Genomic DNA, 15,728 nt, shown 5'->3' with positions numbered 1-15,728 from the left:
CGTATGCAATCATGTTACCTCAAACAGTGGGGAAAACTTTGGTTACATACCTTTGTCGCACTCATTGTACAAGTAGGTACATGGAGACTGGATCATTAGAGTACTGCAAGGAGAGCGTATAGTCAATTTAAAAGTGCATGGGGATTACCGGAGGTTTTTTTTGGGGCATATTTATATAGCATGAACTCGACCAGAAGGTATTGGAGCGCTTTACATGAGCACCGTATTCACATTACACATTGATGCACGCAGTGATTAAGTGATTTCGCCACAATCACAGGATGTTTCTGCGACCCGAGGCTCCAACCCTGGTTTCCACCACCAAGGTCGGCAGTCTAGCCGATGTACCACATTAGTACATATGTTGACGCAGCCTAACTCTGAATATGAGCTTCGCTCTAATTGGCTGCCCTCCATGTCCTAAAAACAGCAACATGAACTTTCCATGACCCTGTATTGCTACAGCTACAACACTCCAGTGAATGTGCAATAAACATTCATAGCCACAGAAATGCGTCATGCCCACCATCTTTCATGTGTGGAACTATGGATGAATGTAGGGTCAGTGATTCCCCGTACCTTCCATGTTGGCTATGTTGTGGGACTTCACTCACAGAATGACACATTTGCGCTCACGACCCGGGTGACGACAGTACTACAACAGGGACATCCACATCAGTTAATTCCTCATATCCCTCACGACGGAGCCACACCCATAGCTCTGCAGTCATTCTTCACAGCCTCACGCAGCACTGGCATATGCCACGCCAGCCAACTCCGCTTACGCTTACAAGAAAGGACAACAATGCTACATGGCCCACATTATAGTGATCTGCTGATCACTGGTCTAGTTCTCAGCACACCACAGCCACTCCCTCATGGCTGGTATACACCCACACCACACCCATCCAGCAAAGGCGTCACAGGACACGTAAATAAAAAAGACCGGGTGCACATGCTCTACTTCATGTTAGAGTTGCTTGCAGTGGATGCACTGGGGCAGGCACAGTCACACAGACACAAAACAGTGAATTTTGGTCCACTGAGGTAAGGGCATTGTAATTGCTGTGTGGGTGTGGAGCCTGCGTGATGGTCCGTCCCGGTGGTCCGTACACCTCATCTATTGTGTGCCCTGCTCGACCGCAGTGTAGGCCTGAGCCATGCACCAGGGGGGCATACCGCTACGTGTGTGTCCTAACTAGTCACTGAGTTAGTGCACCGCAACGACTGAGTGGGTGAGCAACCTGTGATGATGATGGGTGCACAAGTTTGTCCTCTGCCATATCAAGACTCAGAACCAATTGTGAGACTTCTGGGTTGCAGAGCGGGTCTGCATGATGTGGAGGGTGCCATGTCCGCGAAAAGGTGAGCATTGAGGCCTGGGTGCACAGCGGCTGGCAGATACCTCTGGTGGTGGGAGTGGATGGGGTACAGCAGCTTGTATACAAAAATTTGTCACATCGATTTAAGCGTACACAGTCGTTTATATCCTGGCTTTACCGTGTCTTATTGCATTTTGAAAAAACAAAAAAAGCAATAGCAGGACAGTTTTTAGAGTCAATCAAATGTCCGTCGATTCCACATCTGTGGCAAAGTAGTTGACAATTTCGTTTTTCATACTTTGTACCCTTAAATTTACCATCAAATTTTTACATCCTTTCCCCTCTCTCTTTTTTTTAAGAGGTAAGGTGTGTTAGGAGCATCAAAGCATGCAGACACAAGCGTGACATTCCTCTCACTGCTCGTGGCTGCCGCGTGTCACTTTTGGAATGTTATGTTTTAAATGTGACAAGGTTGGGAGGTAGAAGTTAACAGGGGTTCACTCATTCATCCTTTATACTTGCTGCTTAAAAGACGTGTTCTAAGGATCAAACCACATCAAGAGAATGACTGGCTCTGTCTTTTCATTCCTGCATACGAAACATTTCTACAATTACTAATTCTCTACTATCTTTCAGATGTGGACCTTGAGGGTGCACTATGTCCCCGCATCTGGTTGCAAACACACCGGTGACAGAAAGGTGCGCTGCCAAGATTTTTCTCCAGTGTCACTCTCACTCTCTCTCTCTTCCTATCTCCTTTGTAGGACATATGACGCACAATCTTATCTGTCTTTTTATCTAACAGGCTGTGTTTCACGAATTGGCGTCCCCCCCCAACACCACCAGAGCTCAACACCTGTTCAACCTGCAATGATGTGTGGCCATCCTCAATGCCTGAGAAGGGTTGCTTTGGCATGTGGTGGACCCTCTTACGCGCATGCCAGTGTTGGAAGGTGGACAGAGAGGCTTCTTTCTGTGGCAGCGAGCAGTCACCTCTGAGCAGTGGGAGTGGATAGTGTGCAACAGCCTGGCTGCATAAGAGCAGGCAAACATCTCTGGGCAGTGGGAGTGAATGGGGTACAACAGTCTGGGTGTTCAGGAATGAGAAGTCACCTCTGGGCAGTGAGAGTGGATGGGGTACAGTACCCTTAGTGCAAAAGAGTGCACAGACACCTTCTTGCAGTGGGAGTGGATGGGGTGTAGCAGCCTGGGTGTGCAGAGCCGAAACAGAAAATTATGTGTGAGCAGCTGTATGTACTCTGCAGTTACTAATTCTATACTATCTTTCAGATCACTAAACTTGAGGGTACACTATGACTCGGTACCTGGTTGGACACACACCGATGGCAGAAAGGTGAGCTGCAAAGATTTTCTCCAGTGTCAAGACTCCCACTCCATCTCTTCCTTTGTGTCTCTCACACTTTCTCTCTCTCTGGGGCATATTATCAAGCCCTTATCGCCGTGTTATCGGCACTTTTCTGCCGATAACGCAACGATATGTGCATCGCTCTATTATCAAGGCAGCATTAAGGCAATTAATGTGGCTTGAAGCCACGTTTATTGGCTTAACGCTGCCTTGGTAATCGGGCCCCTTTCACAATAAACTTATCCTGAAAGGCGGGCGTGCAGTGGGTGTTGCGGTGGGCGTACCACCGTAACACCCATTCACTTTGATGCTGCCACCTATTATCAAGCTTAGCGATAATAAGTGGCAGCGCCAAACTTAAGACCAGAAAAATCCTGGTCTTAAGTTGGCAAAATGAGGAGAAATGCTTAATTTCTCCTCTTTTTTGCTTTTTCCATGTGTGCTGCCTCATGCAGCACACATGGAAAAAGCAAAATGCCAAGGTGTCTTTATGTATGTGAAGGTGTCCCTTCCTATACGTAAACAAACCTCTTTTTTAAAATGCCAATTTGTAACTTACATGTGTGCTGCATGAAGCAGCCCACATGTAAGTTACAAAATGGCATTTAAGGTTTGTTTATGTGCAGGAAAGAACTTCTTCTTCTACATAAACGCACCTTCCCTCCTCGCAGACACCTGCGCTGGTTGTAACTTGTAAAACTTGTCACCATTGCAAGGGGAAACACTAGGCTACACCATATCCTTTATATTATGGTGCAGCCTAGCGTTTCGAAGGTGGCGAAGAGAGGCGTTAAGCCAAGACGGCTTATGCCTCTCTTCGCCACTTTGTTGATAATTTGCACCTCTGTCTCTTCCTCTCTCTCATTATTTCTCTCACTTGCTCTCTCTCTTTCCTCTCTCACACTGTTTTTCTCTTTCTCCCTTCCTTGTATCTCCTTCTATCTTTCTTTCTCTCACTTTCTCTTTCTCTTCCAACCTCCTTCTCACTCTTTCACTCTCTCTTTCTCTCTTCCTTTCTCACACTGTTTCACTCTTATTCCCTTCCCCTCTCTCTCTCTTACTCTCTCACTCTTTCTCTCGCTCTCCATTATTCTCTCTCACTCTTTCATCTCCCTCTCATCTCCTTCTCTCTCCTCACACTATTTATTTCTTCCTTGTATATCTATCTCTCTCTCACTCTTTCTCTTTCTTTCTCTGTCTTCCTCTCTCTCACACTGTTTCTCATCTTCCTTGTATATCACTCTTCCTCTCTTTCCCTCTTTTTCTCTCTCCTTTGCTGGACGCATGATGCACCATCTTATCTTTCTTCTTGTCTTGCAAGCTGTGATTCACAAATTGACGAGGGATGACACGCCATCGCTGAACATAGTTATATTTGATGTTTTATTTTAATAAAAACTTTTACATACATAGTTTAATTTGTTCTTGTTTTGTTTTAATAAAATGTTTGATTGATTGATTGATGTGATAAGTAAATCCATACATGACTAAGATTCTTATTCGTCCAACCTCACAAGTATCTTTTTTAATAAACTACAACACCAGCCAATTTGCTAGGCTCAAGATTTAAAAACGTTCCTTTCACATTTGTTTGTAAAGGTGAGCGAGGATGGCGGACAAGGAGCTGCTTCACAGAGGGAGAATTGCGGGCCATGAAAGTTGTTGAGGGTATGCTGGTGATGTGGGAAGAGAGTGCGATACCTGCTGATGTGGGGAGAGGGAGAGTGGAAGGGGTATCTCTCATGGACAGACCTACGCTATGTCTTCAGAATTGCCTCGGACAGATGCGAGCTGACGAACTCAATCACAAAATGGCTTTTTACTACTCATACAGTGTGACTTATCAACAGTTTGCACCAAGGCTCATAAAGGGACAGCTGCGGCCCCTGGGCGCAACTCGCAGAGGGAGAACTTCGGGTTGTCCGCTCCCAAAGGAACAGCAGCATCGTAGCTCACAGAGGCAGAGGCACAGCAGCGTAGTAGCTCGCAAAGTTAGAGAGCTGCGAGCCAACACACTGGCTTCTAAAGGCATAGCTGCGACGTGGTGATGTTGGGCAGAGGGAGCGTGAAGGGATATCTCGCAGAGAGAAACCTGTGGTATATTTCCAGTCTTGACTTCACAGATACAACTGCAGCCCAGAGAAGTCCCACCGGAACAGCTGCGAGACCACCATTAGTTCTCAGATGCAGATTTGCTGGCCCAATAAGGTATTTGGGGGTATGCTGGTTATATGGGAACAGGGTGCGTTACCTACTGATGTGGGGAGAAACAGCGTGAAAGGGGTATCTCTCACAGACAGTGCTCCGGTATGTTCTCAGAGTTGCCTCGGACAGATGCGAGCTGACGGACTCAATCACAAAATGGCTTTTCAATACTCATATAGTGTGACTTATCAACAGTTCGCACCCAGTCTAGTAAAGGGACATCTGCTCCCCACAGCAACGTACTAGCTTGCAAACGTAGAGAGGTGGGAGCTGACGAACTGGCTTCTGAAGCCATAGCCGCGACCTAGTGATATGAGGAGAGGCAGCGTGAAAGGCATATCTCACACAGATGGCAGTGTTGCCTCTCAGATGTAAAACTGCGGACCCAATGGCTTCTTCATGGAGACATGTGAGATAACGGAGTAAATCACAAAATGACTGCCACCACTTTCTGGTTTCAACAGTTCACAGCCAATGAGCCGCACGCTCATGCTTGTAATCCCTCAGCCAATCACATGTCAGAATTCTCAAATATTGATATCTGTAAAATTTGACATTTCTTAAAAACTACTGAACAGATTTATACCATTTAAACAAAACTGTGCTTTCTGGACAATCACGTTTCTCCCTGCCAAATATGCCGTAATTCCGTTCAGCAGTTTTAGCTGTAGTCTTCCGTAAAGTTTGATATTGAACCTGCATAGAGGAAACACGTTTTGAAACCCACTTTTTTCTCAGCCCCTCCTATACCATTCACCCCAAACTTTCAATACAGGACCTAATCAAAAAAAGAGAAACTTTTTGGATAATTTCGTAAAGATTCGTCAAACAACGCCAAAGTTATAAGCACATACAGGCCTCCAGGAGGGGGGGCGTGCTACCCCCTTCCAACATGAGTGAAGCCCCAGGGCTGCGCAGACCCCAGCGGTCCCCCACAGCCCCTGCGAGCCCCCGCTATTATTTTTTAAGAAATGCCCCCAGAACCTAGCCAACCCAAGGGCCTCATTAATTAAAACGCACGACCTCAGCGCAAATTCCCCTGAATAATTTTTTGTAATACTTTTTGGGGCCCTAGGGGTCCTTCTAGGAGTCCCCTGAGCAGGCCTAGGGGGTCAGGGTGTTTCTACCTTGTTTTATACCTTTGTTTCTCTGTTTCCAGCTGACTCACTTCTACCGATCGACAAGATGGCCGCCAACACTTCCTGGTTTGGACTACTAGCAGCAAATCACAGTGACGCTCACGCACGTGACTTAGGCTCCGCCCAGATATTGAAACCTTTATTTTTCTAATTTCTCAGCAACTACTGAACGGATTTACACCATTTAATACAAAGTCGCTTTCTGAAACAAGCTCTACCTTTTTGCCAAATTTGGGGTAATTTCGATCAGCAGTTTGGGCTGTAGCTTGTTGCAAAATTTCCTATGGAAATTCACATTGAGAAAACTTGTTTTGGGACCCCCCTTTTTTCTCAGCCCCCGCTTGATGAATCACCCCCATACTTTTCAGGATAGGAGCTGAACTGGATAGAATTTGGTGGCGAAGTTCAGTAAGATTCGTCAAACGACGCCAAAGTTATTAGCAAATCAAAGAATGCTTTTCTTATGGAAACAAGGTTCTAACTGTAATTACCTACTGGCAGCCGCGGTCTGTAGAAGGTGTACCTGCAGGGTGGCGACGTGGGGAGAGGAGGGCCCGATCGCCAGTAGGTAATATATATATATATATATATATTACCTACTGGCGATATATATATTTCTAATCCCTCTTAAAGTGCCGAGAATCCACATAGAAGAGAGATCAGTTACACGATATGCACTTTAATTTGCCAATTGTGCACAAAATTTATCCTTTTATAAAATTAATTTTGTAATAAAGTTGAAGGGTATGTGTAAATATTCGATGAAATATGAAATTTAATGTCGAGAATTTTACATGTGTTAAAACTATTATATTGTTAAATATTTAATACAGTATGTTTTGCAAATTTGCACATATTCACATATGTATTTTAGATATTTATTCTATTTATTGTGAATTTTTTGCACATAATTGTGGAGTGGCAAACATAGAGGGAATGTCTAAAAATGATGATTGAAATGTAAAACAATTTTGAAAAAGCCATTGCCAAAAAGTTCGGATTAGGATGAAGTATTTTGTTTATTTCTATAGGCTTGGGAACATGTGACCTTTTCTGCACTACAAATCACGAGGTGATTTTCGACCATGTCATGTGATCAAGGGCTCCAGGGCCCGAAACGCGTCATGGCGGACAAGAGGGTGCACAAAAATAAATAAGCGCTGAAATCTACCTGTTGGGTCCGTCTCGTTATTCTGGTTCCAGTTTCCTTGGGGCGGACAACGAAGTTCTGGGCATAAATTCCACACCGGCAAGCTTCTAGGTGTGACACGGACCCCTCCTACGCAACGGGTAAGCGGACAGGAAGCAAAGCTGATGGTGACCCGGAAGCACTACACGGCCCCGTTAGGAGCAACCGCTTCTACCCCCGGCGAGCAAGACCGAATTGAAAGCAGTGTTTGGTGGTATCGGACTCTCACGGCTGTGATTAAGCCCGCAACTCCGAGGACGATTCGGGAACTTTGGATACTGAATTAAACAAGCCGGTGCAGGAGAAAGGACACGCAAAAGAGCAGAACCACTTTGGGGACGGACTCAAGTTGCTCGACTGCGTGTGCGCTAAATAGTGTATAGTCATCAACAGGTGCACCGTCATGGACGCCGAAAACGTGGTCAGAAAGAGAAGTAGAGAAGAGGCAGCAGTCAGCATGTTTGACGACAGCCCCTTGAAGGAGCACGAGCAGGCGGGGCCAAGTTTTACACCAGGTACTGGGGGAAGCCACATCAAAGAGCTTTTCAGACAACTTGAGAAAGCCATGAAGGTTGAACAGGCAAAATGGTGGGAACAGAAATCCCTCACCAGGTATTTGGAAGTGGGCAGGGTCCCGCGCGGCTTGCGGATTATGCTGGCCCCCAGCTTCGAAAACCCCGACCCGAAAATGCTCCACGAATGGGCGCAATGCAATCTGGACAACTCAAGTCGCCTAATTAGGATACTTGTGCAATATGGTGAAAGCGATGGTGCTAAACTCCAGACACAGATCAAAGAATTAAATGATCAACTCAAGGCACTGAATGAGGAGGATTTGGAGAAAAAACTGAGAAATGACATGACAATAAGGTTGGCCAAGGAAGAGGATATCATAAAAAAGAGAAAAACATTTAAATTTCAAAGGGACAAACTGGACTATCAAAAAGGGGCGTATTTACACATTTTCAAGGAAGTTTGACCCCCCGACAACAAACAAAACGCTGAAACAAACACAGGCGACAACCAGTCAGAAACATCATTCGATTTCCTCCACAGACATCAGTACAGTCCCTAGCAGTGACTCCGAGATAGAACAGAGATCAACAGTGGAGCAGTTGGGGTTTACAAAGCGGTTGTTGGGTCAGGAGGTGGAATGCCTGCAACACGACCGCAAGAAATCACTAAGATCCCATGCCTCCAACTCCGGCGCAACCAAAGGAACAACGCCAAGCGCAACCAACGGAGAAAATGCAGGGTAGCCAAATCAAGGGGCAAAAAAGAAAACGTACAAAAGATGGAATCACCGTTGAACTCACAAGTAAGTGAAAGCATGACCATTGTGAATCTTACTAACACGCGATTAAGTCCCAAAGAACAGAAAAGACTTTCACTGGGGTTATCATTTTATCCACCATGTACTTTTGACTACGCCAAGACCAGAATGAACATTTTTAAATTTGTTAGAAAACTAAAACTTAGAAAGCTATTTCTGGTCAACAAACAAAAAACATGTAAGCCTCAAGATATAAATATGGTGGAGGGAACCAACTTGTCGGTAAGGGAATATGAGTTGCAATGTGACTTACAAGATCTTTTAAATGAAGGGGATTTGGATAATATTCAGGAAACAACAAGTGCAACTGTAACAAACAATCCAGGCAACACCCCTTTTAAGCCCAAATCGACATTTAACCCGGTGATGGCACATGATAATATTGATGTGTTCAGTGACATGATAACAACCGAGATTAAGAAATTAAACAGAAAGACTGTGATGGAAAATAAGAGAACAATGAATCAGAATAATTCTTTTGGCAGCCTAATGAAAAAACTGCAAGAGGATGAAAAGACTGTAATTAGGCAATCAGATAAAGGGGGCAATATTGTCCTCTGGCCAATGCATCTTTATCTGGAGGAAGCACTTAAACAACTGGGCGACAGATTGTGCTACAGCAGGAGTGATCGACAGGCATTCAAAAAGCATGGGAAAAGTTGAATTCAAAACTTTACTCATGGAGAGGCCAAGGACTCCTAAGTGGAGATGAATTGAAATTTTTAAAGACCAATCATCCGACAATCCCCGTGTTCTATCTGATCCCAAAGATCCACAAGGACAGTATTAGGCCACCGGGTAGGCCCATTATTTCGGCACGCGGTGGGACATTTGAAAATGTTTCCCGATATATCGATCATTTCCTTCAGGAGTTTGTAAAATCCCTGCCGTCTTATATTAGAGACACTATGGACTTTTTGCAGAAAATTAAATCTATTGTGTGGAAAACTGAATATCTATTGATCACACTAGACGTAACTGCTCTTTATACGAGCATTAACCATGCAGACGGGATTAGGGCAATCAAATACTTTCTAAGCAAAAGACCAGTATGCATGTTGGAACATAACAGAATGTTGTTAGAGATGTTGGAAATGTGTTTAAATAACAACTATTTTCTTTTACAAAATCAGATGTTCCAGCAGCTGCGGGGAGTGGCAATGGGGGCCTGCTTCTCCCCCAGTTACTCATGTCTACACATGGGGCTGTGGGAGGAGCAGGTCTTGGGTAATGCCTTTGAGCAGATCATGTCCAACAAAGTGGTAGCTTGGTACAGATTCATAGACGATTTGTTTATAATATGGAAGGGGTCAACAAGTGAAGCAGAACAATTCATTAGTGACATCAACAAGAATGAATTGAATCTGAACTTCACAGGGACTATAAGTAAGAACAAAGTCAATTTTCTAGACGTGGAGGTTTATGTAGAAGAAGGGAGACTGCAGACAAAATTACATCGTAAGGAGACTGCGGGTAATACAATCCTCCATGCCTCTAGTCAACACCCCAACCATTTAATCCGAAGCATCCCCTATGGGGAAATGCTAAGGATTAGAAGAATCTGTAGTACAGATGCCGCTTGTCTAACAGCACAAGTGGAAAGCAAAACAAGATTCACACAAAGAGGCTATACAGAAAGTTTGGTGCTAAAAGCAATGGAAAGGGCTAACAAAGCAGGATCAGTCCCGCCCATGGAAGAAGCTGGGGGGGCAGAGCAGGTAGCGGCAAACAATGCTGGTAGCCAGTCTAGACTAATCATGGAATATAGTCGCCAACATAGGCAATTACAAAAAATTGTCAAGAAAAACTGGCATACAATCAGAGGGGACCCTTGGATTGGAAAAACGGTGGCGAATTACCCAGCAATTACATATAGTCGCGCCCGTTCCATGAGCGACATGCTGGTCAAGAGTAGTCCAGAAGTACTAACCAGAGACAACTGGTTAGGAAAAAGTAAGGGTTTCCTAAAGTGTGCCGTATGTAAGGCGTGTACCATAGGTAAGAACAAAACAACATACAGCTCTCCATTCAGTGGGGCTGAGATTCCTATCACCAAGAAGATAACTTGTAAGTCAGATCACGTTATCTATGTGTTGGAATGCGTTTGTGGACTGTGTTACGTTGGTAGCACTAAGCTACAAGTTCACAAGCGCATATTGCAACATATGAGGGCAGTAACTAACAACGACAAAGCCTACCCTGTGGCGAGACATGTAAATTCATGCCACAAGGGGGATGTAAACTGCCTGAAGTATTTTGCAATAGACATGGTACAGCCGTTACGAAGAGGGGGCAATAGAGAAGCCCGTTTAAGATTACTGGAAACCCGCTACATTCTGGAGCTCGACACCAAGACACCGAATGGCCTTAACGCGACGGAGGATTTATACACTTGTCTGCAAATAGAATAACATCATAAGACAAGAATTATAAATCATTCAGGAGTTGCACAAGCCCAAAAATAGAGACTTTGGGTAACAAAAATCGTCAAACTAACTAAAACATCTAGCACTGCCAGGTTTTAAAACTTAACAGTTTAATCGCACATTTTAAGGGGTAAACCACATAATTTCTTTTCATTGTGCAGGAACAACAAAAGGAATTCCCAAACAGTATAGCAGCAGTAATCCGTAATATGACAATGCCCACTGGGGCAGTATTTCTAATCCCTCTTAAAGTGCCGAGAATCCACATAAAAGAGAGATCAGTTACACGATATGCACTTTAATTTGCCAATTGTGCACAAAATGTATCCTTTTATAAAATTAATTTTGTAATAAAGTTGAAGGGTATGTGTAAATATTCGATGAAATATGAAATTTAATGTCGAGAATTTTACATGTGTTAAAACTGTTATATTGTTAAATATTTAATACAGTATGTTTTGCAAATTTGCACATATTCACATATGTATTTTAGATATTTATTCTATTTATTGTGAATTTTTTGCACATAATTGTGGAGTGGTAAACATAGAGGGAATGTCTAAAAATGATAATTGAAATGTAAAACAATTTTGGAAAAGCCATTGCCAAAAACTTCGGATTAGGCTGAAGTATTTTGTTTATTTCTATAGGCTTGGGAACATGTGACCTTTTCTGCACTACAAATCACGAGGTGAATTTCGACCATGTCATGTGATCAAGGGCTCCAGGGCCCGAAACGCGTCATGGCGGACAAGAGGGTGCACAAAAATAAATAAGCGCTGAAATCTACCTGTTTGGGTCCGTTTCGTTATTCTGGTTCCAGTTTCCTTGGGGCGGACAACGAAGTTCTGGGCATATATATATATATATATATATATATATATATATATATATATATATATATATATATATGCACAAAGACTCCACACACCACTTCCGAGTCAGACCAAAGGTCAAGTCAGCGCAGGAACAGAGGAGACGGACCAACGGATGCCCTTCACAGGTTCTTTTATTGCATAATAGTCGGTAGCAAGAGGGCACTACGCTTTTTCGTGCTTCAAAAACCCTTATTCACATGCAAGTGAGCCAGTTAGAATTTTTTGATTTTATAATGCAGTGCGACATAATTAGCCCGCCCTGTCACGTGATGTCAGAGTCTCATAGAAATGAAAGACATACTTATCCTATATATCGGAGTGTGTTGTTACATACAGATTTTTTACATTTTTGCAAACAATGTATATGTTAAAAAACACTTTCTTTAAGGCAACATACCATAAAATATAACATAATGCAATAGTAATACTATATCATCCCACAACCATAGTATATATATATATATACACAGAACTCCTCCACGCCGCTTCCAATCCAGCCGGACCAGCGAGGCGTTCACACAGGAGACGGACCACAGGATCAGTTACAGGTTTTTCTTTATTTTGGCAAAACCAGCTGGAAAAAGTGCATATATATATAGATAGATATTTTACTCAGCTGTCCGTCATTGACTCCCTTCACTCTCGATTTGGTGCTTTGAAGCGCGGTGACAGACTCAGCGCGGATCAGACAAACCAAAGCTCACTCGCACAAACTGCAATAAGCACTCTCAGGAACGTAATAAACCCCTAATTTTATTTGGGTTTAAAGTGCACCTACAGATGCGTTTCGGGTTGCCACCTTTCTCATTAGTGGCCGGCGCCGCCATGAGACTATTTTATATAATACAATACATGAAACAAAAACAAAGGACACCCAGCTTCCATTCTTAAAGGTATTGGTATAGATACATATGGCTCAATGATGATATCCTCAGCCTATCCTCCTCTTAGACTATTATTTGTTGTTGTTGTTTTGCCTTCCCTTGACCAGCATTCAAACCAATTTCAATATGATATATTGGTGTCCTCCTAGACACACATATCCGTGAATTGGAAACATTCTTAGAGACTACTTTACTCAACCTACAAAAATAACCCTCCTCTCTTAGACCAAAATGTGCTTACACTTCATTTACAACTGAAACCCGACTTGATCTCAACACTATGTATTGATCTTTTCAAGGACTCACATATTCAAGATGTAATTACTTAGTATAGATTCTTGACTGCCTTGTTTGGCTTGACAGACACTATGTATTGATCTCTACTAGAACACACATATTCGAGATGTGATAACTGTACAGATTCTTGACTGCCTTGTTTGGCTTGGCTGACATGATTGCAGTAGCCTTTCTGCACACAATCAACATAAAGATTAAATAAAAAATAGTGTTTAGAAGTCACATAAAGGTCAAAGGTTACTTGAGGTCACGAGGGACTGGCACAGATCCAAAGTTCAGGCCCACCTGTATTCTTGCCACTGGCAATCCTTTGGGAAATTATGTTGCAAAAAAGGTTTGACTGATCTATGGCTTTTTAAAAGATGGATTTGAAATATGTTTAGCAATTTTCACCCTGCAGTCTAAGTGGGCAGCTGTAAGGGTCTTACGAAATCCTGAATTTGAAATCTTGTCCCAATGGTTTCTTGGCTGTAAGTAGGTTTTTGTCTTAAGAGACCTGTTTTTCTTATTCCTTTGTCTGCCTTGGATTCACCATTGATTTTGAAAGCATGACTGGGTTCACTTTTTGAGCCTTTGGGCAGGTTGGTTTGAAGTTTCTTACTTATTAAGTGATTTTGGTTTCTATTTGCTCAGCTAGATGGGTTGAGGAATTAGGGGTTCTCCTGCGTTCAGAACTGTTTTTCAATGGGTTTTTTTCCGGAAAAGTGATTCTTCACCCAGGTCCAAAATATATACCCAAAATTCCATTTACCTTTCATTGTTCTGAAGATTTGACCTTACCTGTATTACGTCCTTTTCCAGGTTCTGTTGAAGAACAAGTGTTACACTCTTTCAATGTTAGAAAAGCATTGGCAATATATTTATCTACAACTAAATCCTTTAGAAAAATGGATTCGTTATTGGTTACCTTTAGTTATTCAGGTACTGTGCTTCCTTTAGTAAGGGGTTCAAATTGCACATCATTGTGGCTTAAAAGGCACAATGACAGACATTGTCATGTGTAATTCATGGAAAGTGGACAAGAGGTACTGCAGACTCCAGGGCGGCATTGAATAGAGCATCAATGTTAGAAATTTGTAATGCAGTGACTGGGTTATCCACTTGTCATTTTTCGAATCATTATAGATTGTTAGTCATGGGAAATGGGCCATTTGTTTTCTGCTCTTTTGCGGTACGTTTAGTGGATAATCATCCTTACTTTGAGTCCTAGACTTCCCTGTCACTGTACAGATTTACCATCTTTCTGTCCCAATTGGGTTATTAGCTTCAGGGTATGATAGCTTGAAAATAAAGGATATGAGGTGTTGCACCTGGCCCTTTTTATAGGGCTATTCCCAACCGTGTTGTCTTCCTCGTCCTATTTTTTCGGACCTGTTTTTGTTGGCTTTCACGATTCTGGGCACTTTAGAACTGCTAATCAGTGCTAAAATACATATGCTCTCTGTCTAAATTGTACTGGTGACTGGTTTATCAAGCATTGCCATATTCGCATTGCTGGTAAGTCCCTGTTAAAATGTGCTGCATGTGCCCAGGTTCTGTAAATCAAATGATACTACTGCAGCACTGATTGTGCCACCCACATGAGTAGCCCTTCAACCATGTCTCAGACCTGCCACTGCAGTGTCTGTGTGTGCAGTTTTGAACTGCCATGATTAACTAGCAAGTGCATCCACTTGCCAGGCCCAAACCTTCTCTTTTCCTACATATAAGGCACCTCTAGGGTAGGTCCAAGATAGCCCCATCGGCATGGTGCAGTGTTTTTGAAAGATATGAAATAGTGCTAATTTTATTTTTCACTATTGCAAGGACAATCTCTCCCATAGGTTATCATTGGAGCTGCCTTGTAGCCTCTTACAAGTGTAAATTCCAATTGGGAAGAGATAGAGATTAGGAGTTTGGGGGCCCTGAACTAATATAATTTAAAAATACATCTTTTAGTGTAGGTGGTTTGAAATAGCGTATAGTGGAGTGGCATATGGTGGCTTAGATTAGAGTGACATAGTATGGAGTGGAGTGGAGTACAGTGGCATGGAGTAAAGTGATGCGAGTAGAGTGCAGTGCTGGAGATTAGAGTGACATGGAGTGGTGTCGAGTGGCATAGAGTAGAGTGGTATTGAGTAGAGTGGCATAGAGGGCCATGGACTGGCATAGAGTGGTATTGTGTAGAATGGAGCATAGAGTGGTGTTGAGTGAAGTAGAGTGGCGCAGAGAGGCATAGACTGAAGTGGTATATAGCAGAGTAGCATAGACTAGAGTAGAGTATAGTATAGTTAAGTGGTGTAGAGTAGAGGTACAGTTGAGTGGCATATAGTAGAGTAAAGTGGTGTAGATTGTCCTAAAGTGGAGTGGTATAGAGTGCATTACATAGAGTAGAGTAGTGTAGAATAGTACAGTTGCGGGTTTAAGTAACTAAAGCATCAAGAGAGACAGCAGAGAGGGTGAAAGCAACATAAATTAGAACCTGTTTGCCTGTGATAAAAGTAAGAAAGCACATTTCATGTCCAGGAATCATACTAAGATGTTTATAAAATAAAATAGTGTGGTGCAAAATGACAAGGAAGAAGACATATTTTTGATCTGTGCTAAAGGGAGGAGCTAACACAGGAAAGGAAGAAAAGCCTATGGGAGCTAAGCAATAGAAAAATTGCAAATAGGAGTAACAATGAAAAGAACTAAAGGCATGCTGTAG

The sequence above is a fragment of the Lissotriton vulgaris genome, chromosome 2_1 (genome assembly GCF_964263255.1).
Source record: "Lissotriton vulgaris chromosome 2_1, aLisVul1.2, whole genome shotgun sequence".
NCBI lineage: Eukaryota > Metazoa > Chordata > Amphibia > Caudata > Salamandridae > Lissotriton > Lissotriton vulgaris.
The sequence above is the reverse complement of the archived record's forward strand: the minus strand, read 5'-3'. Positions refer to the sequence as shown.